General features: G+C 36.5%; 1 long non-coding RNA gene across 2 annotated transcripts in view; it reads right to left on the reverse strand.

The window, feature by feature from the left end:
• The window catches only part of LOC103887710, a 32,428-nt gene extending 10,528 nt beyond the window's left edge, over positions 1-21,900 (reverse strand). Inside the window, exon 1 of one of the 2 annotated variants that reach the window (XR_002524429.2) lies at positions 19,545-19,693. This is a non-coding gene — a long non-coding RNA (uncharacterized LOC103887710). Of the gene's footprint in view, positions 1-19,544; positions 19,694-20,456 lie in introns of those variants that run through there. The other variant, XR_002524428.2, reaches the window with a different exon arrangement.
• Positions 21,901-27,115: the final 5,215 nt, after the last annotated feature.

Here is a 27,115-nt window from a genome sequence, read left to right on the forward strand (position 1 = left end):
ATAGTAGAGAGTCTGGATTTAAAACCCAGATGTAGAGAATCCCAAAGCACATCTTCTGTCCCTTAGCACCATTGATTCTATAAGCCCAGGTATATTAATGCCAGTAGGGAAGGGTTTCTTAAATTCTAAAGCAAAACATTTATAGTGACTAAAAATCACTTTTTGACAGTTTAAAAACTGCCTTTGGCCCTTCTTATCAGAGGCGATTCATTTTGGGGAAAAAGAATGGTCAACTAACTAACTAAAGCATCACAAGATGGTGGCACAGGTGATGCCCTGATTGGGATTTTGATTTAATGATGGGGCCTGGGGGCTATATCTTCACAAGACAAACATTTGTACTTTCTTGAGGCATGCACATTTATTGTTGGATTACTAAACTGCCAGCAAACATTCTGTTTCCTCTTCTTGTATCCTAACAGGATTATTTTTCTAATCCAATTGTAACTCAACCTTAGCTAGAATGCAGCCTTTCTCCAGATTCCAATATAGTAATCATCCATCACTTACCAGGAACAACTAAAACTCTGCCTTTCCCCCAGCTACACAGATTTTGTTACATTTTATTTTCTCTAATTTATAAAATGAACATCACTGTTGTTCCTTAAATATAGACCATAATATTACATTTTTTTGTTTAATTATTTGCCTTTTAAAACTCTACCCCTTAATCCCTCCAGAAGAAAAGAAAATAACTGCTACACTTGAGCACATGGACCCACAGTCCATGGGATTTTTCAGTAGGTAGGAATATGGTGAAAAGACATTAGAGGAGTCAGTGTGAGACCACTAAAAAAGGTACATATGAGGTTGTTTGTAGGCAAGCCAAGGTGGAAGATCTGTGGCTTCTCCTTCAAATCATCAGTGATTTCCCTTTATACACTGGTGAAATAAATATAAAATATATTTGTGTTGTTGGATCTGGCTTTCCTAAAAGCAGAAATCTGTAGCCATGGGCCTTATGTAGACTCTGAATTAATGCTTGCTTAGATGAATAGCATGAAGAATTGGATGAGACCCCTTTACTAAGTTTGCGTAGTGTCTGTGTCTGCTTAGTGCAGGTTCTTTAACTTTTCCTCCAAGACTCCATAGACACCTATGAAATAAAGCCATCATGAATATCTGAATGTTTGCTTCAGGGAGTCAATCCAATTCTCTGCTTCTTCCAGTCCTTGCTTTCCAACTGTCTGTCCCTTACCTTTGGACACATCATTAGTTACCTTCGTTTTCGTACTCTTAATGCCTCACTCACCTCTAGGCTCCTTCTCCCAACCCTGTCCTAATTTGGACAACTGGTTACTCAGCTCTAGATTATTACAGACTAGGAACCTGACCAGGTACTAGAGGAGCAGACACTTTTACCTCATTTTATTTATTGACCATGGTACATGTTGGTCTGGATCAGTGAAGTAATATTATCAAATGCCCCATCAGAGGATTAGATCAGAATCATGCCCATAGCCTCACGTGCACACAAGTAATAAATATATATTTTTTTATTTTGCAGTATATAGTGGTCTCACAAAACTTCAGGAAGGATACATCAATTCTGGCCCAAAAAAATAGAGGGTATCTCTGCTGCTAATAGTGTATATTGACAAGTATAAAGTACAGGATCATTAGACATCTGTGCAACTTCTTTTCAGGAGAAGAGTAATTTTTTACCAAAAGGAAAAAGAATCCCCGAATTCTTCTTAACTGAAAGAGAAATACCCCCCAGACTGTAAAGGTGATAATTTTATTAGTTTTACTGCCATATAATCAAATAAACAGCAAACCAACATTTTATCTTTTGTAAACAGTATGAGAAGTATTTGGAATTTAAAAAATTTGATCTTACTATCAAAACATATGCATAGTTTCTTGAAACATCATTTCTTGAGATATACACACATAAACACACATGTACCTCTCAAGCAACTATTTGTGTATTTAATATTCTTATGAAATGCATAGTTTCAAATTCCTCATGGTACCCCATATATATATATAGGTGTATATATATATATATATAGGTGTATATATATATATATATATATATATATACCTACTCTGTACCACAAAAATAAAGATTTTAAAAATAGTTTTATAAGAAACATTGTTTTACAAGAAAACTGAGCCTTACAGAAGTGAAGTAATATACTTAAATTTATAATTTAGAAGATAAACAATTCAACTGATATTTTAAAATTAAAATCAGAATTTCAACTCAGGTCTGTAAAACCCCAAAGCCCCTGTGAGATCTTTCCACTGTCATGGCTTCCTAAGACAAAAGTTTTAAGGAAAATGTGTCAGAACGTTTCAGATAGTTAAGACATTTGGTGAAAAAAAAAAAAAAAACACACACAGAATATCAAATCTTGGCTATAAAAATCACTTCCTAAAATAAGCAAAGATGTATCTTCAATGAGCCAAATAAAGGGCTCCCAAAAGTACTGGTGTACTTACTTAGTATAGAAGAAAAGTCCAAAATGGCAAAGTGACAAAGTGTGTTTTAGATCCTCTAAACTGGATGAATAACCTCAAAGGTTGAAACTTTTACCCAAATTGAAAAGCACAAAAGTATGCTTTCTCTTGAAATGAAATATTCTTAATTATTATTTTATATTATTTAATTTTATACTATTAAACTTAATAAATAATGACAGCAATAATGATGCTTTGGCCTTCTGTGCCCCAGGGTGGACAGAAATATGTAAGCTGGTCCAGAATTATTTGAAATCATTAGATTTGGGGCACAGAAGCAGTCTCCAATACACCCCAGGAACAGATGGTAATAATAAAATCAGTTTTCTGAATTGATTGCATATAATTTCAGATCAAGAATCACTGCTGCCCTGAGAGTAATAGGCAAGATATTTTATAAGCTTTGCACATTAAACTTAGTCAGTACTGAAAACTACTACATTGTTCCACTTCACCAAAATTAATGGATAATCTGAATAAAACTGGCTAGCTTTGCTCTCATCACAGAAATGATCTGGTCTCAGTGCAGTGATACAAGGGAGTACATAGCAACTCTGAAAGCTTTGAAAAAAATCATGTACATCTTTACTGAAGATTTTTTAATTGGCCTTCTAAGGGAAATTACACCACACAGCACAAACCAAAATGTCCTGAAAGTTGTCTCTATGCAGTAAGTTCCCTGAAGTATGCCCACCATGAAACAGCTGTCTTGCAAGGCACAACTCTATTAACTAAAGTTGGCAGTCTGCACATAAGGATCTACTTATCACATTCCTTAAAGATGGCAGGTTCCTTAATCCTTTCAGTGCTGTATGAACACTGTATAACCCTTAACTATGAAGAGTCATGGGAAGATCTTTCTCATTGCATTTTCTTTTACATTTTATGATTGTGTACTTACTATAGTTCCTTTATAATGGGACTAGGTTACCAGACTCTTCAGTATCTCACTTGTTTTCTTGTGTGTTACTCTATCCCCTCAATCCCTACCTTGCTCAACATCCTAACATCTCACACCATTGACTTGATCCCTTGGGACATGTGTTTATAACCATGAACTCTTAAAACTGCAATACAAACAATCTGGCTCTGTTAATGTTATCAGCAGGGAAAAACTCATTTAATGACCTGTATGGGAACCATGCTTTCAATCACATGGACATTCTGAGCAATAAAAGTGGAAGATCATGTGAAAGTGTGTGAACAAAAGACACAGGATTTTAGAGACATGTATATGTCACTGAAGCCATTGTATCTTGGAATACAAGGACAGTTGCACAAAAGCAGTATGCAGTACATAGTCCCATTCCTACATATCATTGGCCATTTTCCTAGCCCGACACCAAATAACATGGGATACTTAAAAATACATTGATCCAATAATAGCTAGGATTCCAAGAAATAGTAAATATATTTATGAGGTTATTAACCGAATAATATCATTACCATTGCTGCATTTATTCCTAGAGATGGTGGTGAGCTCACACAGGGCACACAGCAGTACTGAAAAACTCTCAGTTAATTCTTCTTCCCCTTCTCTTTTCTCCAAAATCTTTTTTTGTTTGATTGCTTTAGGGTGGGTACAGAAAGATTCTCCCCTTTCCAAGTTAAAAGAGAGGAAAAAGCTGTAAATCCCCAGATGTATAGCTAAAGAGGGCCATTGAGAACCTCCCAACCCCTTCAAATAACAGAAGAGAGAGCCAAAGGTGAGAAAAGTAAAATGACTTACTCATGGTCAAACAATGTGACAGGGGACTATCTTTTCCCCTTACCATCACAGCATGGATACCTAGTATATGTCAGATACTTTTCATGCACTCTGTAATTTAGTGAGTAAACTGACTAATGTATTTTTTAATGCCATAGCTATTACCAGTACTCAGAATCCCTAATTCCTTGTATTTTTTCCTGTTCTAGTTCACTGTGAGTTTCATTTGGGATATTATCCTCTTTCTATCCTCCCTGGAAATTCAGGGAATGGTCATAAGTGTGAGATGAAGAACAGCAAAAGGTCAAACAGTTGACAGTATTGGGTGAAATGATGGATTCTAAGGCACAGGAGTAGACAAGCTTTGCTAAAGACAAATGATCAGACACTATATGAGCTTCTTTGAGGTACATGTCTAAGGTGTTAATGTTTGAAATCAGAGCATCAGTGAAATGAAAAAATCAGAATATCCAAATCTTTTGGAACACGTAGAGATGAATTCATTATTTTTATGAATGTTTTCATTGTACAAAAAGTATATTCAATTTTTATAATTTAGTTCACTTAAAATTCATGAACATGTTAAAAGAACCAGTAGAAATGTTAACATCTAGATAAAACTACTGTTAAAATATTCATGCTTGTATATTCAAAGTTTTCCTATGCCAATATCTATATCTGTGTGTTTTCTCCTTTTGGAAAATTAAAATGATGAATATTAAATGCCATTTTACCCTGTCTTGCTTGTGGCACCTTCTCACCTTTCTCCAGTTTCACTGGTATGTGAACTTGTTTTGGTAACAGACAATCGGTATGGGAATATCAATGTAGCTATCATTATTATCCTGAAAAAGGTCCAGGTATTCTGCACTGAGTCACGTCTTTAAAAAAATTTACTCTGTAATATAAATGTGTGTGTATGTAGCTGCTCCATATTTTAATTTTTAATTAAAAGTTTCTGATGTGGTCGATATTAAAATGTTTTTGCAAGGTCAACAAATGAGGGGGAAAGTCAGGATTATGAGTCAAAAGAGAACCTAGAATTAAACATTTCCCCTTAAGTCATCTATATAGTGAAAAATTTAGAGCTAAAAATGGTAGAATATTCCTGACAAAGTAAGACTGCTTGCTTCTAAAGTGATCAGTGCCTTGGCAGCCAACCAGCTTTCAAGTAAGGAAATGTATTCACTAGTAAGTGGCATCCAACTGTAAAATAGAGCATCATTGAGACTTGAAGAATAATTGAATGAGTCTGTGTCTTTGAAGACAAATAAGGAAATAAATACTATACTCAGGAAGCTATGTCAGATGTTCTAGAGCTGGACTGACCAATATGATACCTATTAGGCACAGGAGTGTATTTAGACTTAGACTGTTTTAAATAAAGTAAAATAAAAATTTTAATAGTAAACATTTTATATTAAAAAGTATAGGACAGTGTAGATTTAAACTGTTTTCTTCATTGCAGAAAGTTCTATTGGACAAAAAGTTCTCTGTTGGATTACACAAAGCTTATATCCTCCATGGCACAATTGAAGAGAGAAGACACAAACACTTAAGGTTAAATAACAGAAGAACAACTATCATAAGGTCATACATATTGCAAAGGAATGAGCATGATGGTCACTGCTCTAGCTTCAGCTCAGATATCATGGACAAGATGGCGCTTGAAGTGAACATCAAAGAAAATTTATATATGGGATGATACAGACTAGGGTGAAATACCTTTTTTTCAGACTTCAGGTCCAAGGACAAAAGAGGTAATGCTTTCTTTTGAAAGAATCTGAGAATGACCTGATAGCCTACTAGCCTAGGGATCATTGTTGTTCATTGATAATTTAACCTTTGGTTGTATCATAATGTATTAGGTTTGGGGATATCTTAAGGCAAAATATTAATCCCTTTCTTTTGAGGGTCCAACTTTGATTATGAATATCCAACTGTGTGCCAAGCACTATGCCTAGGAAGTCACAATTTCATCTCATGTGTACATGAAGCATTTTTTCCTGTATAGCTGAACTTGATGCTCTTACATATGCTTCACATTTTATCCAGTTGCTCAGAGTAGCATGGTCTGCTTCGAGTTTTTACATTATTTAAAGACGGAAATTAAAAGTTAACTTCTTTTCCTCTTTTGTGATAGTAACATTGATGTTTTGTTTTAAGAGTGGTATTAAGCAAAACTGAAAATAAAAGAGTATTGTTTTTCAGAGTGACAAATTCTTAGGGATTTAGGGATTGGTGGTGCTTCAAGGCTGACTTGACAAATATATCTGTTTAGAAATTTCAAACTGTCTATACAAATGGAACTAACTTGATACCCTTTCATATGGTTTGGTTCTGTGTCCCCACCCAAATCTCACGTCGAATTGTAACATTAGATTATTTTAAACACCCCATACAACTTCAAAAATTTCTGAGATGGCATTGTTGGATTCAGCAAATAAGAATATGGGACACAAAATAAAATCTAAATTTCAGAAAAATAATTGTTTTTAACATGTAAGTATGTCTCAAATATTGCATAGGGCATACACTAAAAACAACAACAACAACAACAACTTGGTGTTTATCTGAAGTTCAACTTTAACTGGGTGTCCTGTATTTTACTTAGCCAGTGTAGCGATAGTCATTCATTTCACAAATATTTATTGAGTATTGTTAAAATAAAAATCTTAGATAAAATATATTTAACAGAGATTAACTGAGCAAAGAATGATTTGTGAGTTGGGCAGCCCCCAAACCAGAATCGATTCAGAGAGACTCCAGCACAGTCACATAGTGAAAGAAGATTTAAGGATAGAAAAAGATAAGTGACATAGAGAAAATGGGAGTGAGGTACAGAAATAACCAGATTGGCTACAGCTTGGCATTGCCTTATTTTAGCACAGTGTGATTAGTGGACTGACTTTGATTGGCTGAAACTCAGTGATTGGCACAAGAGTAATTTATAGTCTGTTTACATATCCAGTTAGGTTGTGGTTTACTAGGTACGGAGAAATTTTTAGGCTGAACTTAAAATATGCACAGAGGCAGAGTTAGTCTAAACTTAATAGTACCTGCAGGATTTATGATTGGTCCTAGGTCCTAAGAATACCGACATTAAAAAATCAATTGTAGCTCTTGGACCCCTGAAACTTACATTTAAAAGAAATGCTTCTCAATTTTTAGTCTCAATCACCAATTATGTGTTTTTCTCAAAATTTAGTAAATTTTCACTTTCTCTGGTGGTTCCTAGTAATTCATTCCTATTAATTATTAGTAAACTAATACAAATTATTTTAAGCAAATTATTGAAATACATTAAATATGTTTTGGATATTTTTAAGTAGATTAGGTTGTTTTCTACCTTTTAAGAAAGAATGCACTGGTGAGAGGAATTTTGTCAGTGACATACATTAATTTTTGCAACAAAATTATCAAATAAAAATATTTCTAAAATCCCTGTTCAAAATGCTCTCTCAACAGAACACTTTTAGAGAAATTCAATACTATAATTTCAATAATTATTTTTATTTGTATTTATTTATTTTGAGATGGAGTCTTGCTGCATTGCCCAGGTTGGAGTGCAGTGGCATGATATTGTCTCACTGCAACCTCCGCCTCACAGGTTCAAGTGATCCTCCTGCCTCAGCCTCCTAAGTCGCTGGGATTACAGACGTGCACCACCACACCCAGCTAATTTTTGTATTTTTAGTAGAGACAGGGTTTCACCATGTTGGCCAGGCTGATCTCAAACTCCTGACCACAAGTGATCTGCCCACCTGGGCCTCCCAAAATGCTGGGATTACAGGCCAATTATTTTTATTTTTAAAATGACATTATTAAAATATCATTTCTGTAAGTATCTGCTAACTTAACTGATACTCTTTCTATGCAATAGCTGTTGAAGGACTCACCTATGACAAGTTTAGTCATTTTCTTATTGTCTACTTTTGCTTGTAGTAGGAATATTTTCTTCAATCCATGGTGCCTATCTCTTAATTTTTTAAGCTTTGCAGACATTCTGTGAAGGTTAGTAAAACGAGTATATATTTTCTCTCAGTTGTCTTAACTAGACACATAAATGGAATACATGTAAATTGTAGAAAGTTGAAAATAATTTTAGGATATTCTTAATAATTCTCTTTTTTTAAAAAAAAAAAAAAGGCCGGGCGCGGTGGCTCAAGCCTGTAATCCCAGCACTTTGGGAGGCCAAGACGGGCGGATCACGAGGTCAGGAGATCGAGACCATCCTGGCGAACACAGTGAAACCCCGTCTCTACTAAAAAATACAAAAAACTAGCCAGGCGAGGCGGCGGGCGCCTGTAGTCCCAGCTACTCCGGAGGCTGAGGCAGGAGAATGGCGTAAACCCGGGGGGCGGAGCTTGCAGTGAGCTGAGATCCGGCCACTGCACTCCAGCCCGGGCGACAGAGCCAGACTCCGTCTCAAAAAAAAAAAAAAAAACAAAAAAACACTTGAATTTCTTTTACACTTGATCTTAGCCAAAAGGCTGAGATGATTACCTTGGCTTTCTTTTATTGAACATGTTTTCACATATTAAATTCAAATTGTTAAAAATTATATGTAAGCACATATTGTACAATATGTTTATCTAAAAATACGTGGGTAACAGTTTTGAGTAAGAAACCATTTGAAATTTAATTGTTTGTTTGTGTAACCAATGCATGTATGGGTTTCTTTTATGTTTGAGTCACTAGTTTATTATTTGTGATGATCCACTAGTGTATTCACTAATGCTCCCGTAAGGCTGCCTAACTTATTCTTTTTAATTATTATTATTGTGTTAAGAACACTTAACAGGAGATCTACCCACTTAAATAATTTTTATGTGCAGTACAGAATTGTTAACTTTGCCATGATGCTGTACAGATCTCTAGAATCTAATCATCTTGTATCACTGAAGTGTCAGTTATTAAACTCTGAGTTTTAAAGTCACTTTTTCTATCAAAACATCTTTTATTGACTATGATAAATAACCACAACAATAACCACAACAATAACCACAGAAGCAATGTATATATGAGTAAAGCTTACATTTTTAAAAAAGTAAACATAAGTACAAATATATTCTAATATTTTATTCCTTTATACTAGTGAACTGTCTTGTGCTTCCCAGGTTGAGGACCACCACCAGAGATGAAAGCTTGGTCCATTGCCCCCATGTATAACTCAGTTAATCACTTACTGCACTGAAATAGTGCATGTCATCTACACTACCATTAAGTAAGCCTTAATTAGCCCTTTTGATAGTAAGGAAACTTGACATTGAATCAGCATTCCCAAGAGCGCAGAGAAGCAAATGGAACACAGGATAAAATTATTGCATGTGAAACCTTTCTTTCAAGAGAACCAATAACTATAATTGAAACATCTCACAATATTTGATTTGCGTTCACCCCATAACCAAATGCTTCAATTAAACTCATTTGTATTAGAATGGCTGAGATCATTTCCAACACTTTGTCTAAATTACTACAGGCTTCAGTCTGGAATATCAGACTCTGACTTCAGAGGACACAGCCTGGGCTCTCGGCAGCCTGTGGACAGAATATAACGGGGATCTTTATCATTCCCTTCTGTGAGTTCTTATTAGTGACTATAAGCACTTTTTTCATATACTTGAAGCAAAGTTTCTTCCACAGAGAGCTAATCAGCATCCACAGCCAGCAAACAGGATTTCAAAGTAGTTTTTTTCTTTTTAAAGAGGTGTCTGGTTTTACACATGGTAAAGGAAGATGAAAATATTCCTTCTGCTTGCATTTTGGATCTATTTAAAATATTGAAATGTTGTCTAAGCAGAGATGAATTTCAAGGTCAGCTCTCCCATGGGACCCTGTCTTTGCTTCCCCTGAGAAATAATGTAGACTAAGTTCTAAAATATTTGTCCAGTTATTTTGAGGTCAGAAATTTTACTTATTAATACCAACTGAAATGTAAGCACCTAGAAATACTGTGGAATGCAAGAAAATCCTAAGTACATCCAAAGTGTGAAGGAATAGTTAATCTCTTGTAACCAGTCCTACTTTTGGGGAAGGAGCTCATCAGTGACCTAAAAAGGCCTTAATGCTTAGTGGTAGCCTGGACGTTGACTGATAATACCCATTGTTCTCTGATACCATTAATCTTTCCTCTGGTACCATAAACTTTTAGAATTCAAAGAAAGCAAAAATGCAACCCATGCTCCTCTAGATAACAATCTGAGGCCATGAAAGAGAATTGGCTTGGCCCGAGGTCTCACAGCTATTTTGGGACAGAGCCAAGGAAGCTAGAATCAAGACTTTATGGGTCTCAATATTCTTCTTTGTCTTAGTGATTCCATTGGCTGAAAAGTACTGATTTTCAGCACTTGGAGACACATCAATTTAATGCAAATAATTTAGAAGACAACCTGATTAAGAATTATCTTTAACACAAGTTTTTAAAAACATCTGAAGTGTGTACGTTCTCCAAATGATCATAAGCTTTATGAAGTAGGGACTGAATATTTAATTTCATGGGATTTTTTTCCTAGGCGGTGCAAATCTTTCCTCAATATAAGTGTTCAGCAATTGCTGGTTAGTGGGGAAAAGCATAAGGTCATGAAGACTGTGATATCTAACACTCTCCTCTGCAACCATGCCTATAAGATAATGTGAAAAAATTATGGCACTGGGCAGGGAATATCTGAGCACGTGAATACAAATATACTTTTAAAAGGATGCCTTTAAAATTCCTCCTTTCTTTTCTCCTCTCCCTGCTCCTGCTGTGAAATGTAAGATAGGATTTTTATGCTTTTACACATCTTTAGTTCTGTGAGAGGGGAAGGGTTTAAGGACTTAATCCTCTTCTTAAGTGCCACAAAAACAACGAAGCAAAGATCAATCTTGTATTTGAAGTTTATAAGGATTTTTTGAGTCAAAACCTTTTGTCCTTAATAAGTAATAGATCTGCAGGTAAGCAAAGTCCTTAGATGCTTAGAACTGGCTACCTAATTGGCAATAACATCAGAACAATTTTGATGTATTTTAGGATTGGATGAGATCTCCAACCCAACCTCCTTTTTAGTAAATAATAATGTGCTGTACTATTGCTGACCAGTCCTTTCTTTGCCAGTTTCAGAGGGTGACGACTATCATCACCACACAGGAGTAAATATTGCAAGGAAGAGAAACAGATAGATAGAAGATTCTTATGGCATCATTTTCAGCTGGCCAAATAGGAAAGAAAAGTGGTACAGTTCCTAAGTATGAAGAGGTGCCAAAATCTAAGAAAACAGAAAAGCTATTATTAGAAAAAAACAAACAAAAAAAACCAAACAAAATAAACCAACACCATATAAGATATATTTTATTGCTTTAATTTCCAAGATTTCTGTGCAATCAATATTTGTTGACTCATAACATGAAGTTATGGCTATCTAAATACGTTTAATCACCAAAGATAAGCAAAGGATCTGTTAAAAAAATTAATTGGGAGACCATTAGGCATCTTGGTTCCTATGTAAGCAAACTGAAGCTCAATGTAAACAGTAAAACAAAATGAAACTTAACTTTAACTAATCAGAGACTTCCAACTAACCTCTAACTTAGGATATTCCACTTTAACCAATCAAATTTCTTTTTGTCTTGCTTCTGCAAACACCTTATACGAGTTTACTTTCTTGCCTTCTCTGCCCCTCATCTTCAGGGGAATGCTAAATCACTTGCATTTGAATTGGTGTGGCCCAATTCATGAATCACCAAATGCCCAAATAAACTCTTTACATTTTTATTGTGCCAAAGTTTATCTTTTAACAGATTGAAACTGAAGGTTGGAAAATATGGTGGGAAAAACTATTGGCTCATATGATGTTAGGTCACACTAAAATATCAAATGGGGATTGTATTAGTCTGTTCTCCCATTGCTGTAAATAACTACCTGAGACTGGGTAATATATAAAGAAAAGAGGTTTAATTGACTCGCAGTTCTGCAGGCTGTACAGAAAGTATGGCTGGGGAGGTCTCAGGAAACTTACAATCATGGCGGAAGATGAAGAGGAAGGAGGCACATCCTACATGGCAGAAGCAGGGAAAAGAGAATTAAGGGGGAAGTGCTACACACTTTTAAACAACCAGATTTCATGAGAACTCACTATCACAAGAACAGCAAAGGGGAAGTCTGCCCCCATGATCCAATCACCTCCCACCAGACCCCTCCTCCAACATTGAGGATTATAATTTGACATGAGATTTGGGTGGGGACATACAGCCAAACCATATTAGCCAAAATAACCATTTTAAATATCCTCTATTATCTATATAGATGTCATGCTTTAAATGAATACACACTTTTTTCCTCATGTCTATTTGGAATACTTTTAACATTCAAACTAACCTCATCAGGCCCATCAAATTTAAGCTACCTTAGGATATTATGAAACCCAGCCCCAAACTAATGTTAAAAAATGTTCTCTAAAAGCAGAAATAACTAGTTGGTTTGAAAAGGGACCTTTGTTTCTCAAAGTCTGAGAACACAGCAGGGCAGGGATCAGCATGTGGAGTCTTCCTTGCAAGTCAAATGCTTTATTTGTGAAGCAGAACACTATGCAGAACTCTGGTTCTGCCAGAGACACAGCAGTAATGACGCTATTAATTTGTAGTTTTGGTTGAATACGTGTCGATGAAATAAAAAAAAGCTTAGCTCCTGGAGTTTTTAGAATTCATGTTTTTCGAAGTTGTAAGAAAATGTAAGGCATTCTGGCCATGTTAGCAAAATACAAAATTGGTAGGGAGCTGGAGGACAAAATTCAGAAAAAAACATTTCCCCAAGGCTTTTTTGATTTTTAATATTCAGAAGGCATTGCTACATTTGTACAAATGGCTATGGAGAATAAAACTGAAAGTTCTAGGAACATAGTGGATGGAAAAAATTCATTAACCCTCATATCTACACAACATTCTTTTCCTATCTGATGTTCTGTATTATATGGAAAGTCAGCAATATCTACTACCGTTTTAAAGATGGGAAACTGAGGTCTTGGAGAAGTTGAGGCCATTTAGTGAAGAGATGTGCTGTAACCAAGGGCAAGAATGCAAACATCCTGACATTAAAAATTCTCTTTTAGTGGGATGCAATCCAATACCAACTCTCCTAATTTGAATTTGAATTGGATTTCAATTCATTCACAGTCAAACTCAATTAAGAAACATTTATTGGGAGCCTCCCGTTAGCTGGTACAACCTAAGGGACTAGAAATAAAGTGAGAGACAGCTCTGTCTTCAGAAACCATACAGTTTATTTGGATAAATAGGCAAGAGAACAACAACTGCAAAACATAGGAATACGAACATTCAACAAATGGGCCGGTGGAGCACTCAAGGGACCCTAAGCTTAAGATCACTCTATATCCCACTTTACCTGGGAGAATTCTGGTTTATTTCAAATGTCCTTCAGTAATTATTGTTGGCAGCCAATTTCACCCTGCAAAGAATCCTGGTTGCGATTATAAGTTATATGACTACCTTACTCAACCTATGCTAGGAGATGAGAAAAAGCCTTTTAAAATGAAGGTAAACTAGTTACTCCCATATAGTTTTCCAATTAATTTCAAAAACTCCTATTTAATTTACTTCTAGTATATTATCTGTATTGTTTTCCAATTAATTTCAGAAAGTCCTATTTAATTTACTTCTAGTATATGTATTGTCACCAAATGATCATTCTAAAATCCAAATCTAGCAGTGTCATATCTGACATTTAAAAAAACTTCATTAGTCCCTTATCTGTAGGATAAATTTCAAACTCTTTAGTATAGTATGTAAGGTATCCCCTGTCCTAGCCTCTGCCCATCTGTGGATATTTGTTAGAAATAAATTTTTTAAAAATGCCCGTTAGTTCTTCAGTCATAGCAACCTACTTTGAATTCTCGATTGTGCCATACTATTTCAAGCCTCTGTGCCTTCACACATGCTGTTGCCTGTGACTATAATTCTCTTCCTCCAACAACGATCTGCCTAGTAGATACCTAGTCCTTCTTTCTTTAAAAAAAACAAAAACAAAAAACAAACAAACAAAAAAACCTTTCCTGAGCCTCAGAAGCTAAAATTTGCCCCCTTCATTTCACCACTGAACAATCTCTAGATTGTGCACATCACAACACATTACATGTTTTGTCTACGTGTCTGTTTCCCTGATTTAGCTACAAATTTTTTGAGGGGTCCAACCTGTTCTCGTCTGTGTCTCACTGTGCCTGTGCCCGTTTAATAAATGCTTGTTTAGCTGCATGTCTAAAAAATTAGGTGGGCAGGAAAAAAGGTAGGTTAGGAGAAGTTTTCAAAGGATGACAGAATTTACAAAGGTATAGATATTTAAGAACATCAGATAATCTCTGGGAACTGCATGTTGTTTAATGTGTCCAGTTCATGGGGTAACTGGGAGAAGGGATTAGGGAATGAAAATTGTTTTGTGTAATTATAACAAATTCCCATGGGTTTTGGAAAACAAAAATCCCGTGGATTATCTATTTTGCTAGAAAGTATATTTTAAAAGGGGCAGGCAGGCTAAAATTTTCATTCATTTGTTTCCTTAATGAGTAATGATTTACTACCAGCAGTAGGTATCGTGCAAAGCAGATCGTGTACTGTGGTTGTAAATGAGCCCATTAACATTGGCTCCTCCCTAATATACTTTTCTCTGTGTTCCATTAAGAGAATCTCGGAAGTGGAAATGTCTGAATTAAGAAAGGTCTCAGGCAGGGTGTGGTGGCTCATGCCTGTAATCTCAGCATTTTGGGAGTCTGAGGCAGGTGGATCGTGAGGTCAGGAGATCTAGACCATCCTGGCTAACATGGTGAAACCCCATCTCTACTAAATGTACAAAAATTAGGCCGGGCGTGATGGCTCACGCCTGTAATTCCAGCACTTTGGGAGGCCGAGGCGGGAGGATCATGAGGTCAAGAGATCGAGACCATCCTAGCTAACACAGTGGAACCCCCATCTCTACTAAAAATACAAAAAATTAGCTGGACATGGTGGCAGACACCTGTAGTCTCAGCTATTTAGGAGGCTGAGGCAGCAGAATGACGTGAACCCAGGAGGTGGAGCTTGCAGTGAGCCGAGATCGCGCCACTGCACTCCAGCCTGGGTAACAGCAAGACTTCATCTCAAAAAAAAAAAAAAAAAAAAAAAAAAAATTAGCCGGGCGTGGTGGCACATGCCTGTAGTCCCAGCTACTCAGGAGGCTGAGGCAGAAGAATCGTTTTAATCCGGGAGGCAGAGGTTGCAGTGAGCTGAGATTGCACCATTGTACTCCAGCCTGGGGCGACAGCAAGACTCCCTCTAAGAAAAAAGAAAGGTCTCAACTTGGAGATTAACATTGAATGAGCATCTACACAAAACCAAAAACCAAAGATAAGGTCGTAGGGAACATCAGTAGCAGAACCAGCATGACTCAGAATGCACTCAGGCACGACTCTGATCCTAGAGGATCCTGTGATCAATCAACTTGCTTGGAAAACAATGGAAAAAGCAACTTAACTGGGTACTGAAAAGCATCCATTCGCTCCTGCTTGGGATATGCAAATGTCTGACCAGTCTCCAGCACTGATGGGATTTTAGCAAATGTTAGCAAACATTAAAGAATCAAGAAGCTATTGAAACAAACACACACCTGATTAATTATCCTGCATAGATTTCAAATAAAGTGAACTTGAAATTATCCCTCACCTGTTCCTCATAGGGTGATTCATGGCATTAGGTTTTTTACATTCCTGGAGCCATAATGGACTGATAGGTGTATAATTCAATTTTTTTTTTGATGGGGTGGGGAGGTCTGGTATTAAAGAATTATGCACTTTAGGAGATTTTTTTTTTTTTTCTATCTGTCTGCCCTGGGAAGTTTACTGGAAATTTGGTGAGGAAAGGGGGTTAAATCATTTTCAATCTCCACTGAAGAAATAAGTCTAGACATTCAGCAACAAAGGCTGAGTATGTCATAAAGAGAGAGATAGCTAGATATTTTTTGCCTCCTAATGAAAAAAAAATCATTTATAAAATAGTATTGAAAAAAGAAAATCTGACCTGAATCAGATCAGCTTCTATATCTAATTTCCAATTTATAGTAAGTACAGAGGACAGAGGAGCATGTTAAATTCTACTATGGAGATTCAATCAACAAAATATTCATTTTGTAATAGTCCACAAACAAAATTACCCTGTTTATTTGGCTAATAAATTGCGAGAGGTACAGAGCAAAAAACAGAAAGATTATATAGATTAAAAGAGACTTCGAACATACATCGAACAATCCCAATGTCGGGGCAGTATTTAAATCCTAATTCAAATAAATGTTAAAAATAACTCCGTAAGACAATGGAAATTTGAATACTAGCTGCAAATTTGATTATATTGAAAATGATTTTTAAATTATTTTTGGTGTGATAATGATATTGTTTTTATGTCTAACAAAGCCCTTGTCTTTTAGAGATGCATATTGAAATACTTATGAAGAAAATTACATGGTATATAATATTTTTCAAAATAATTGAGAAAAACAGTGAATGGTCATAGATTTAATATGATTCACCATGAGTTCATTGTTGAAGCTAGGTGATGGACATATGCAAGTTTAAACATATTCTGTCAGTTTATGTCTCATATTCTCCATAAAAATTTGAAAGCTACTGGAAGGAAAGACAATATATTAATGTAGGTCTCTCTTCACAAAAACAAACATGTTAATTCCCAGGGAGACGAATCTGTCCATTTCACTGTGAATATTTTATTTTATTGTAGAAAATATGTATTATAGAATAGCAATATAAAAATTTTTAACCTGGTATATAAGTCCAGGAGTGATTTAGTAAATCCATAGTTACCCAGAACTATATACAAAATCGATATTAGTTGTTTGTGTTTTTGCATTCTGGAGGTCAAAGGATTCAATATATCGAGAGTATAAAATAAAACACAGAGACATTATTGCTTTTTAAAAAAGAGATTGCAGAGAAATGTTGATTTTCCTAATGTGATCTGGAAACGGAAATGAAAAAAATGCATTTCCAAAATAACATAATCAATGAAAAAATGTTTATATTTTGTCAAATCCAGGCATATTACAATGTATAATTTGAGGAAAAATAATGATATATCCTTGTGTATTGAAGTTTGTATTTGACTAAGTCTGCTTTGTTCATGTTCGTGCACTCAAAACCATCTCCTCTCTAGATCGTGTCTCTTTACTCATTTAAGGCAACCTCCCTTCTAGCCCATGGCCTTCTCCAATTTACCTTGGCCAATGTTGAACTGTAGGAACTCTTATGAGCAATGTTTAGATTTCTATATGTACCATTTAATAAATGTTCTGTCTGCAAGTTCAGAGTAAGTTCTCTGTTGGCATAGACCATAATTTTGCTGCCTATGTATTCCTCTAGTTGTGTAAATCTGGTAAGAAAGCATCACTATTCACGGTGCTTCCACTCATTTCATTTTGCCCTTGATCTAGAATTAAAGACACTTGAATTAGACATTGTAGAGGAAACCAAATAATTGCCATCTTTGAAGAAATATTTGTATAATACTTTTTTATTTTTCTAAGTTTACTCATACTTTTATTCTAGTTGAACGTGAAAAATTAGGCACACGTGGAAATATTCAATGACATAACTGTAGGCAAATTTCTTTTTTCATATAGTTCATTTTTTTAGTTCTCATTTTGTTCTCATAATCATGCATTTTAAAGTGAAAAGACAAATTCTAAGACAAAAGTACAATAGAAACCTTTCCCCTCATGTAAATTTCCTTCTAAGGTCATTTTGAATGTGATCCTTTTTTACAGCTTAAGGTATGTAAGTTCACATATTTAGTAGGTTACCATGATCTCTTTTTCTCACATTTAAAACTGAATTTAGGAAAATGTAATATCTAGGAAGATTTTCATGAGGTTTTTCTCATCAGCAGTGTTACCTATTTTTCTGCAGTGTAACAACTTTGGAACACAAAGGCATTTGAAATAGGCATCCTTGATACAAATTGCAGATTACTTTCTCACTACTCCTGGCTGTGTACTCCCAAATCAATAGAAATTCTTGGGATCTGAAAATTAAATCTTGCCATCCATTTTAAAAATTCTGACTTTATTGATAAGGTTATAATCATTCTGCACCATTTTAGCAAGTTCAGGTGGAAAAGTATTAACATCGACATTTGAAAATGAATGTGTTAGGTAGGAGGGGAAGGAGGTGTAAGGCTTCTACATCCCTAGGTCCTTTTAAAATTTCATAGACTGCACTAAGTACATCACAGGCATTTTGCTGAAACACCCTGCTATTGCCAGGTTGGTTCCTTTTGCATTACCTTAATGCAAGAAACTAGACTCATCCCAAGTGGGGAAGAGTAAAGCTCAGCCATTTCCAATTAAGGAACTGATCTCTGTCATCAAGACTCGGAGAGCTCTGACAAAGTCTAAGACAGTTTTGTAAATACAATGGCCATATATTCATTTCTGAAGGGCTAGCATTTCAAGCTCTATTAACAATAAATACATTCTGAATTTACACTACATGCTATTTAAAAGCCAAGAAGAACATGTGGCGACTCTAGAACTAAAGTCCAGTTCCTTTCCCCTCGTGTAAGTTTTCTTGTAAGGTTGCTTTGAACGTGATCCTTTTTTTTTTTTTTTTTTTTTGTTTTTTTTTTTTGCTTTCTTTAGAACTAGAATAAAGTCTAGTTTTAAAGTCTCCACATGTTCTTCTTGGCTATAAAATACAATGTAGTAAGAAACAATGTGTTTACCTAGCTCTTCTTCTTGATAAACAATATCATAAGGACTGCGATTCACCACTTCAACCAATCTCAAGGAGAATATATTTTTATAATTTATCTTTCCCTGTTAGATAGTTTGGAAAGAACCAATCATTCCCTATGTCCTTGCTTATGTCAATCATCATCACAAGTCTAAAATTCCTTGTTTCTACACCTAGATGGATTTCCCCCAGTGTGAACATGTACATCCTGTAATTGGATTTATACTGTTCATTAGTCCCCCAAAACACTCAGAATTCTTAAAATCTTATAATCTAGCAACACAAAAATTCTCTGTCTCTTTAACCTTTTCAGTTATTATTTCTTCTCCTTGCCGTGATTAGAACACTGCATCTCTACTGAATTCATTGCTTCCCTGGAGGCTCTGTGAAGTCACCACTATATTTGATGCTCATAATCATTACAACACAAGTCCCATAAATAAAATTGTTTCTTGATGTGGCTATTGCTTCTTTTCTCCCTCAAAAACCCCTGCTATTTGATGTCGTACATGGCCACTTTCTCTCCCTTTGTATTAGTCTGTTCTCATGCTGCTAATAAAAACATACCCGAGACTGGGTAATTAAGGAAAGAGGTTTAATCGACTCACAGTTCCACATGGCTGGGGAGTCCTCACAATCATGGTTGAAGGCGAATGAGCAAAGTTACGTCGTACACAGCAGCAGGCAAGAGAGCTGGTGTAGCGGAACTCCCCTTTATAAGATCTCGTGAGACTTCTTCACTACCATGAGAACAGCACGGGAAAGACCCGTTCCCATGATTCAGTTATCGCCCACTGGGTCCCTCCCATGACATGTGGGAATTATGGGAGCTACAGTTCAAGATGAGATTGGGTGGGATACAGCCAAACCATATCACCCTTCTCATTGTTATTGTTTACTACTCTTCCAATTTTAGCACTGTAGTCACATTTTTATCCTTAACTTGTAATCTTTCTTGGGGGCAGTAACAGTCATGGGGATAATTCGTTGTAAACGGCTCTCATATTTTTACCACTTTACCTTACCCAATTCTCTCTTAATTGCTTAGTCATTATCAGTACTGGCAATACCATCTTTCCAAAGCCTAAATTTCAAATCTCTCTGATCACTATTTTCTATATTTTATGCTCATTTACTCCATTTCATCCATGACAACAATTTAACTCCATTTGAACTTCCAACCCACTTAGACTACAATTTTTCCACTTTCTCTTGACTTATGTACTCATTTTCCCCTTAACCAACTTAGGGTTCATGGGTCCATCATTGTAGTAAGTTGTTTAATGTACTTTCAATTCCTTCCACCTTCCCCTGACACCCGCTGACAGTCTCACAAAACTCCAGCACTACCCAAACCTAACTTCCTCCCTAGTTTTCTCCCTCTGCTCCCAGTGTCTGGAGGAATCACACAGCCTTACCACTAGGGCTCCATTTTAATTTATAACAGCAAATTTTAAGTGAGTACCCAGGACCACTCAGAAGTGCCCAGACACCCTTCTACATTTGTCTAGTGAACTCACTTTAGTTATTCTTTCAAACTCCATATTCTCTCCAGACCACCTTTACTCTCAGTGAAAAACTCATGGAAGTAAGAAAAATTCTCCTTCACCATTGAATCTATCAACCTGTGTGCAACTGGACTCACACTTTGAGCATTCTTTCTCACTGCTATTGTGACATCCCTGCCCCTGTTACTTACTGGATCTTACACTCAGGCTCTAAGCCCCATTGCTGCTTGTTTTCTCAAGGACTTCCTGCTATTATGTCTGGTTTCTCTAACATCATCACTTTTTCCATGTGTACTGCACCTTTGTGACTCAGTACACAACTATCCTGTACAATTTACAATGTAAAAATTAAATTAAGAAACCCTCCGTCTTATGCAGTCTAGTGAGGGGACTAAAATCCCACCAGCCTCTGGTTTGGAGTAAAGAGTTAAGGTGACCAAAGGCTAGCTCAGGCTTATTCACGTTTTCAGGATGGTCTCAAGTTTTCCAATCCAGTAAGAGAAAAGTATGCTGACACGTTTCAAGTTTCTGCTTATACCTTGGTTGGTACATGTGCATTGGCTAAAACAAGTTACAAGGCCATATTCAAGGAATTGAAAAACTAAGTCAGTTGCATTGCATATGCATGGATACAGGGAAGAAAAGAATTTGTGGAAAGGTAGTAAGGCTCCATAAAGAGGAAGTGGCTGTATGATGTGTCTAGAAAAATGAGGCCTTAGGCAGTCTTGCAGATATTAGATATTTCCAGTGGCTCTGCAAGGCACAGAAGTATCAGGAAGACTCCTTTGTAGCCATAAGTGACACAAAGTTAATAGAAAGAGGTGGTTAATAGAATGGGGCTTTGTGGATGGGCACAAAGAGTGACTGAACAATGAAAAGCTGAACGAACAGCATGATGAGCTCTCATGCCTTGATATTCAGAGTCAGCATAGGGAGAAAAATCTGTGAAGTGTAGATAAACTGAAATAGATCAAATATTCCAATACCTTTGCAGAGGAAGGGATTAAAATAGAAATATAGTTGCAAAATAAAAAATTAAAGAATTTTGATTCATTGCATCTCTCAGTTTGTGGCCTAAAATTCATTCTCATTACACTTGAATTGTCTACTGTTATTTATCTAATGCTTCCCCCATACATAAGATCATACTAGGGTGTCTTGTCAGGGAAAAGGTAGCTTTCATCTGGCAAGAACCAAAACTGCTTTTTTCCCTTGCATTTTTCCTTATTTGGGGAGGTTCCTTTTCCAAAACTCCACTGCCTTTGGCAACATTCACACAATTTTAGAGCTCTTATCTTGGCCAGCAATTGTGCCAGTGACTTCACTGAGTCCCTGATAAATTAAATCTGGTGAGAATACTATGGAGACAGCAGGCTAAGGCTGGGTTTCACCTTGCTTAGTGCACTCTTTTTAATCATGTTCTTCCTATTTTGTCTTTTTAATAATTTTATTTCCTCATTTATTCCCTTTCTCTCTCTCTTTTTTCCCCCAGTCCAGCTCACTCTCAATTTTATTTTCTTCCATTTCTTTTCTTTCTTTTTTTTTCTGGTTACTTTAAATTTTGAATGGCAGAAGTAGTCTTTAGGGACAAAATCTATTGAGATCATACTGAATGATCTGATTTAATACTGTTTTAAATATTTTTGTTCATATTACATGGCCAGGACATTTTAATATTATTAATAGTTTTCCTCATGTAGCGTGTAAAACTTATTTCACAGACATTTACATTGCTTCCAAATTTTACCATTATATGTTGAATAACCCCATAATTAATATTTATCATTCTCTTTTAGTCTATATCATTGTTTATTTACTGGGTAAGTATGGTTAAAAATCTTGCTTAATTCATATTGCTAAATTGCTCACCAGTAATGAGGATATCTTTCTAATGAGTGTAGAGTTACTCTTTAATACTAAAAATTTTTTAAGACTTAGAGGAATAATAGTAATAAGTCAGGGCAGGCTTTAAAGAGAGTCCTATTGAGAGCACTGAGTGTGGCTTGGGCACCAAAAGGACACAACTGAAATTCACAGACTAGTCTTAGAGCTGGAGAACACAATTGTAATAACAGGGCAGAAAGCAGTTCAGGAAAGAATACCCATATCTAAACAAGAAATTATATATTTATTTATTGTTATATTGTTTTATGTATATAAAGCAATATCATTATAAATTTAAGTATTTATATTGTTATAAATATTGTACCCCCAAAACTAAAAGTCAAATGTATATACAGATATATAGAGATTATACTAAAAGTCAAATAATATATATCATTTGACTTTTAGTTGCGAGGGTAAATGTGCAGGTTTGTTACATGAGTAAATTTGCATACAAATTGTTGCATGAGATTGCTTTTAATTGTTGTATGAATGATCCCGTCACCCAGTTAGTGGGCATAATACCGGATAGTTAGCTTTCCAACCGTTGTCTCCCTCCAATCTTCCCCCTTGAGCTGGTTTGGCTCTCTGTCCTGACCCAAATCTCATCTTGTAGCTCCCATAGTTTGCACGTGTTGTGGGAGGGACCCAGTGGGAGATGATTGAATCATGGGGGCATTCTTTCCCCTGCTATTCTCATGGTGGTGAATGGGTCTCATGAGATCTAATGGTTTTAAAAATAGGGTTTTCTCTGCACAAGCTCTCTTTTTGCCTCCTGCCATCCACATAAGATGTGACTTGCTCCTCCTTGCCTTCTACCATGATTGTGAGGCTTCCCCAGCCATGTGGAAGTGTAAGAACAGTAAACCTCTTTCTTTTGTATATTGCCCAGTCTTGGGTATGTCTTTATCAGCAACATGAAAAAGGACTAGTATACCCCTCTGTTAGTCTCCAGTATCTGTTGTTTTCATCTTTTTGTCCATGTGTACTCAATGTTAAGATCCCATTTGTAAGTGAGAATATGTGGTATTTGGTTTCCTGTTCTGCTTTAATTTGTTTAGGATAATGGCTTCTAACTGCATCCATGTTGCTGCAAAATACATTATTTCATGCTTTTGTATGGTTACATAGGATTCCATGATGTATATGTACCATATTTTCTTTATGCAGTCCAATGTTAATAGGCATCTAGGTTGATTCTGTGTCTTTGCTATTGTGAATAGTACTGTGATGCACATAAAAGTGTCTTTTGGTAGAACAATTTATTTGTGTCTTTTTGGTAGAGCAATTTATTTTCCTTTAAGTATATTCTTAGTAAAGGTACTGCTGGATCAAATGGTAGTTCTGTTTTAAATTCTTTGAGAAATCTCCAAAATGCTTTCCACAGTGACTGAACTGCTTTACATTCATACCAACAGTGTATAAGCTTTCCCTTTTCTCCACAACCTCGCCTATATCTGTTGTTTTTCAGCTTTTTAGTAATAATCATTCTGACTGGTGTAAGATAGTATCTCATTGTGGTTTTGACTTGCCTTTCTCTAGTGATTAGTGATGTTGAGCATTGTTTCATATATTTGTTAGATGCATACATATCTTCTTTCGAGGAGTGCCTATTGCTGTCTATTGTCCATTTTAATGTGTTTTTTTGGCAAACAAGCAATTTTAAAATACAGAAATTATGAAAACAATACCAGATGATAACAAACTGGGAGTAAATGCATGGTGCGACAGGGAAGCTTCAGATGAAGGGTAGTTCAAATTGATCTTTCAGTGATAAATCCATTCTGGAAATTCTAGGTAATGCATCTCTCAAATATTGACATGTTTATTATTCACCTGGGCCTGTGGCATTAGGTGGGGCTGAGGTGGGTTGGGTGTTGCAGGGTTGCTTATCCAGAAATTATGATTAGTAGAGCTGAGTTGGGGTCTAGGTGATGCTGATGGAGACGCTCAGTTAAAGGCACACATTTTGAGCACATTGATTTTAAAGGCAACTGACTTGAGTAATCCCTGCAGTCCCTCAACAAACATTAAACAGTTTAGCTCAAATTCCTTTCAAATATATATCTGAGGGTCTTTTGACTCTCACTCTCATAGTCTGGGGATATAAAATTTAGTGAGATACCTTACGCTTTCCCTTGTGAGGAACTTATCCTGGGGGCAGCTACCTTTCTACCTACTTTTAAAATCTTATCTGACCATATGCAGATGCTGTGCACTGAGTCTGAAAACACAGGTTTTATTCATCAGTTTGTCTCTCCTTCTACCCTCTCTTCTCACTCTTCCTCCTTTGTACCTTCAACAAGGGCACTCATTTAATGACACTCTGTAGCCGAGAAGATAAAGCTGGATTTCTCGAAGCTGAAAGCTGTCGTCCTTCCATGGCAACAAGTTCAGACTCATCCTACACAGACAAGAAGCATTAGCATCTGATCTGCTTTATCCCGCAGCAGCTGGAGCCCAAGTGCTTTATGGCGGAAAGCAGCCCTTGGTGTATCCGTGGAGACAGGGAGCTTCTCCGTGCTCAGCTTGTTCTAGGATCAGTATGTAAGCTTTGTTTCCAGCAATGTTATCTGTGACAAATGCCTCCCCAAAGCCAGACTGCATCTGTTGACTGACACCCAGTCCCCATCCTCCAGATTTCAATTAGCATGTACCTTTTAGCAGTCCTCTGAAAGAAACGCTTGTTGCAATACAACTAGCAATGGACTCTACGGCTCACTCCAAACTTCCTTTGGAAGAACTAAATCACATATGTAATATTATGCAGATTTGGTCTGTTCCAGTACCATGGTTCTGTTATAGGCAAAAAGAAGGAACAGAAAATAGCCGTTTTTACTGATTGCCTTTGAATTGAGACAGGGTATTGACAAAGAAAGGCAGAATAAGAAGTAATACCGATTTGAGCTCCCTGTGGTTACACAGAAGCAGAGACAGCTTAGATGCAGTCCCATCTCTGCCAAATGAAATGACTGGATTTGATCTTGTCTAAGCAGAGCCCTCAGAAGATGAAGGATGCTGTACAGTAGCAGCTTTCCTTTTGAAAACTGAAATGCAAAGTCGCCTAAATTTGAATGGGCAAAAGTAGTATTAGGGGCGTCCTCATGATTGAGACTCACTATCACCCTTTTGCCTGCCTTAGGTCTTCGGCTCTCCCTCTCACCAGCACCATACCTGCCTCCCCTGCCTAAGTCTGAAAGGAAATCTTTTAGCCAGTTCTCTTTAGAAAAGCTGAGACACTGGCATTTTAAAAGAATTTTATTCACTACTGAGAAAAACACTAACAGAAAATACAAACAGAACCGAAACAAGTTTCTAAAGAACATCTGCTGATCCTATAATCGTCGTCTCTCAGAGTCAAGAGAGACCATGGTACACACCTTTCACTTTCTGTTTCTCATTCCATTATCAAATAAAAAATGGTTGCACAAATTGTGAAATTTTGTAAAAATCTACTTAACATATTGACACTTTAGATTTTCCACTTAACATTTCCATTAGAAATTGGCACTTTTTATAAGTTTCTAATGGGTGTATTTATAATCTCTCATGATGCTAAGACCAGAAGTCTGAATCTGAGGAGGATCTATGTGATAAGGCTTCAGACAAATCCCCCTGCCCTCCATCACCCCATGAACATAGTAGAGTTCTGCTACCAAATGTTTGCCAAAGTCTCTGATATTGCCCTGGGCTTCCACTTTCTCAGCTTGTCAGATCTCCACGAGGGTATGACACATCTTATTTCCCACCCGAGTGATGGGGTCTTGCCATGTCAGGACCCATTAAGTGTTCTCCAGTAATGAAGAGACCAGGCTGAAATCATCCAGACCCCTAAGTTTCTGTCTTCCATGTGGGGGGACATGTGTACACAGGAGTGATATTTTTCTTAAATGTAACTTACTTTACATCCCTGTATTAGTCTGTTCTCACATTGCTATACAGTTAGGCATGGCTGGGGAGACCTCAGGAAACTTACAGTCATGGTCAGAGGGTGAAGGGGAAGCAGGCACATCCTTACATGGTGGCAGGAGAGACAGTGAAGGGGGAAGTGCTACACACTTTTCAACAACCAGATCTCCTGAAAACTCATGTAATATCACCAGAACAGCAAGGGGAAAGTCGGCCCCCATGATCCAATCACCTCCCACCAGGTTCCTCCCCCAACATTAGGAATTACAATTCAATATGAAATTGGTGGGGACACAGAGCCAAACCATATCAATCCCACAGAGAGAGGCTAATAACAGAGTCATAGCACAAGGAAACTGTCACCATTTAAACACTAGAGACATAAAACAAGAACCAACTAGTACCCAGCAGAGGGAGTCAGTCCCTTAACGGTAATACTTACTTTTAGTCTTTCCCCACGCTTTGAATCAGGACTACCCATCCCCAATAACAGGCAGATTTTTTCATAAATTTCTCTATGTTACAAGTGGGCTGACAGCCAGTCTTCTAATTTGCTACTTACAGAAAGCACCGTATTGCAACACTGGTTTAGAAATTTAGCTTTTTGTATATTTCTCTGAATAATCACATAGCAGCATACTAAGCAATAGGATCTCTTCATAAAGTAGCTGCCTTTTCTTAAAACAACCATTCTCTCAATCTGGTATTGGACTCCAAATTCTGAGTTACCCACAACTGATAAACAGCCACAACAAAATGTATGTTATTTCATGTAATATTCATTTTCAATATTGGCTGTTACGTAACTGGGGCACAACTCTGGGGAGAAATTAGATGGAGTTGAGCAAATTGACCAGCTCCATCTAATTTCTCCAAAT

This window comes from Papio anubis, chromosome 11 (assembly GCF_008728515.1).
Source record: "Papio anubis isolate 15944 chromosome 11, Panubis1.0, whole genome shotgun sequence".
Taxonomy (NCBI): Eukaryota; Metazoa; Chordata; class Mammalia; order Primates; family Cercopithecidae; genus Papio; species Papio anubis.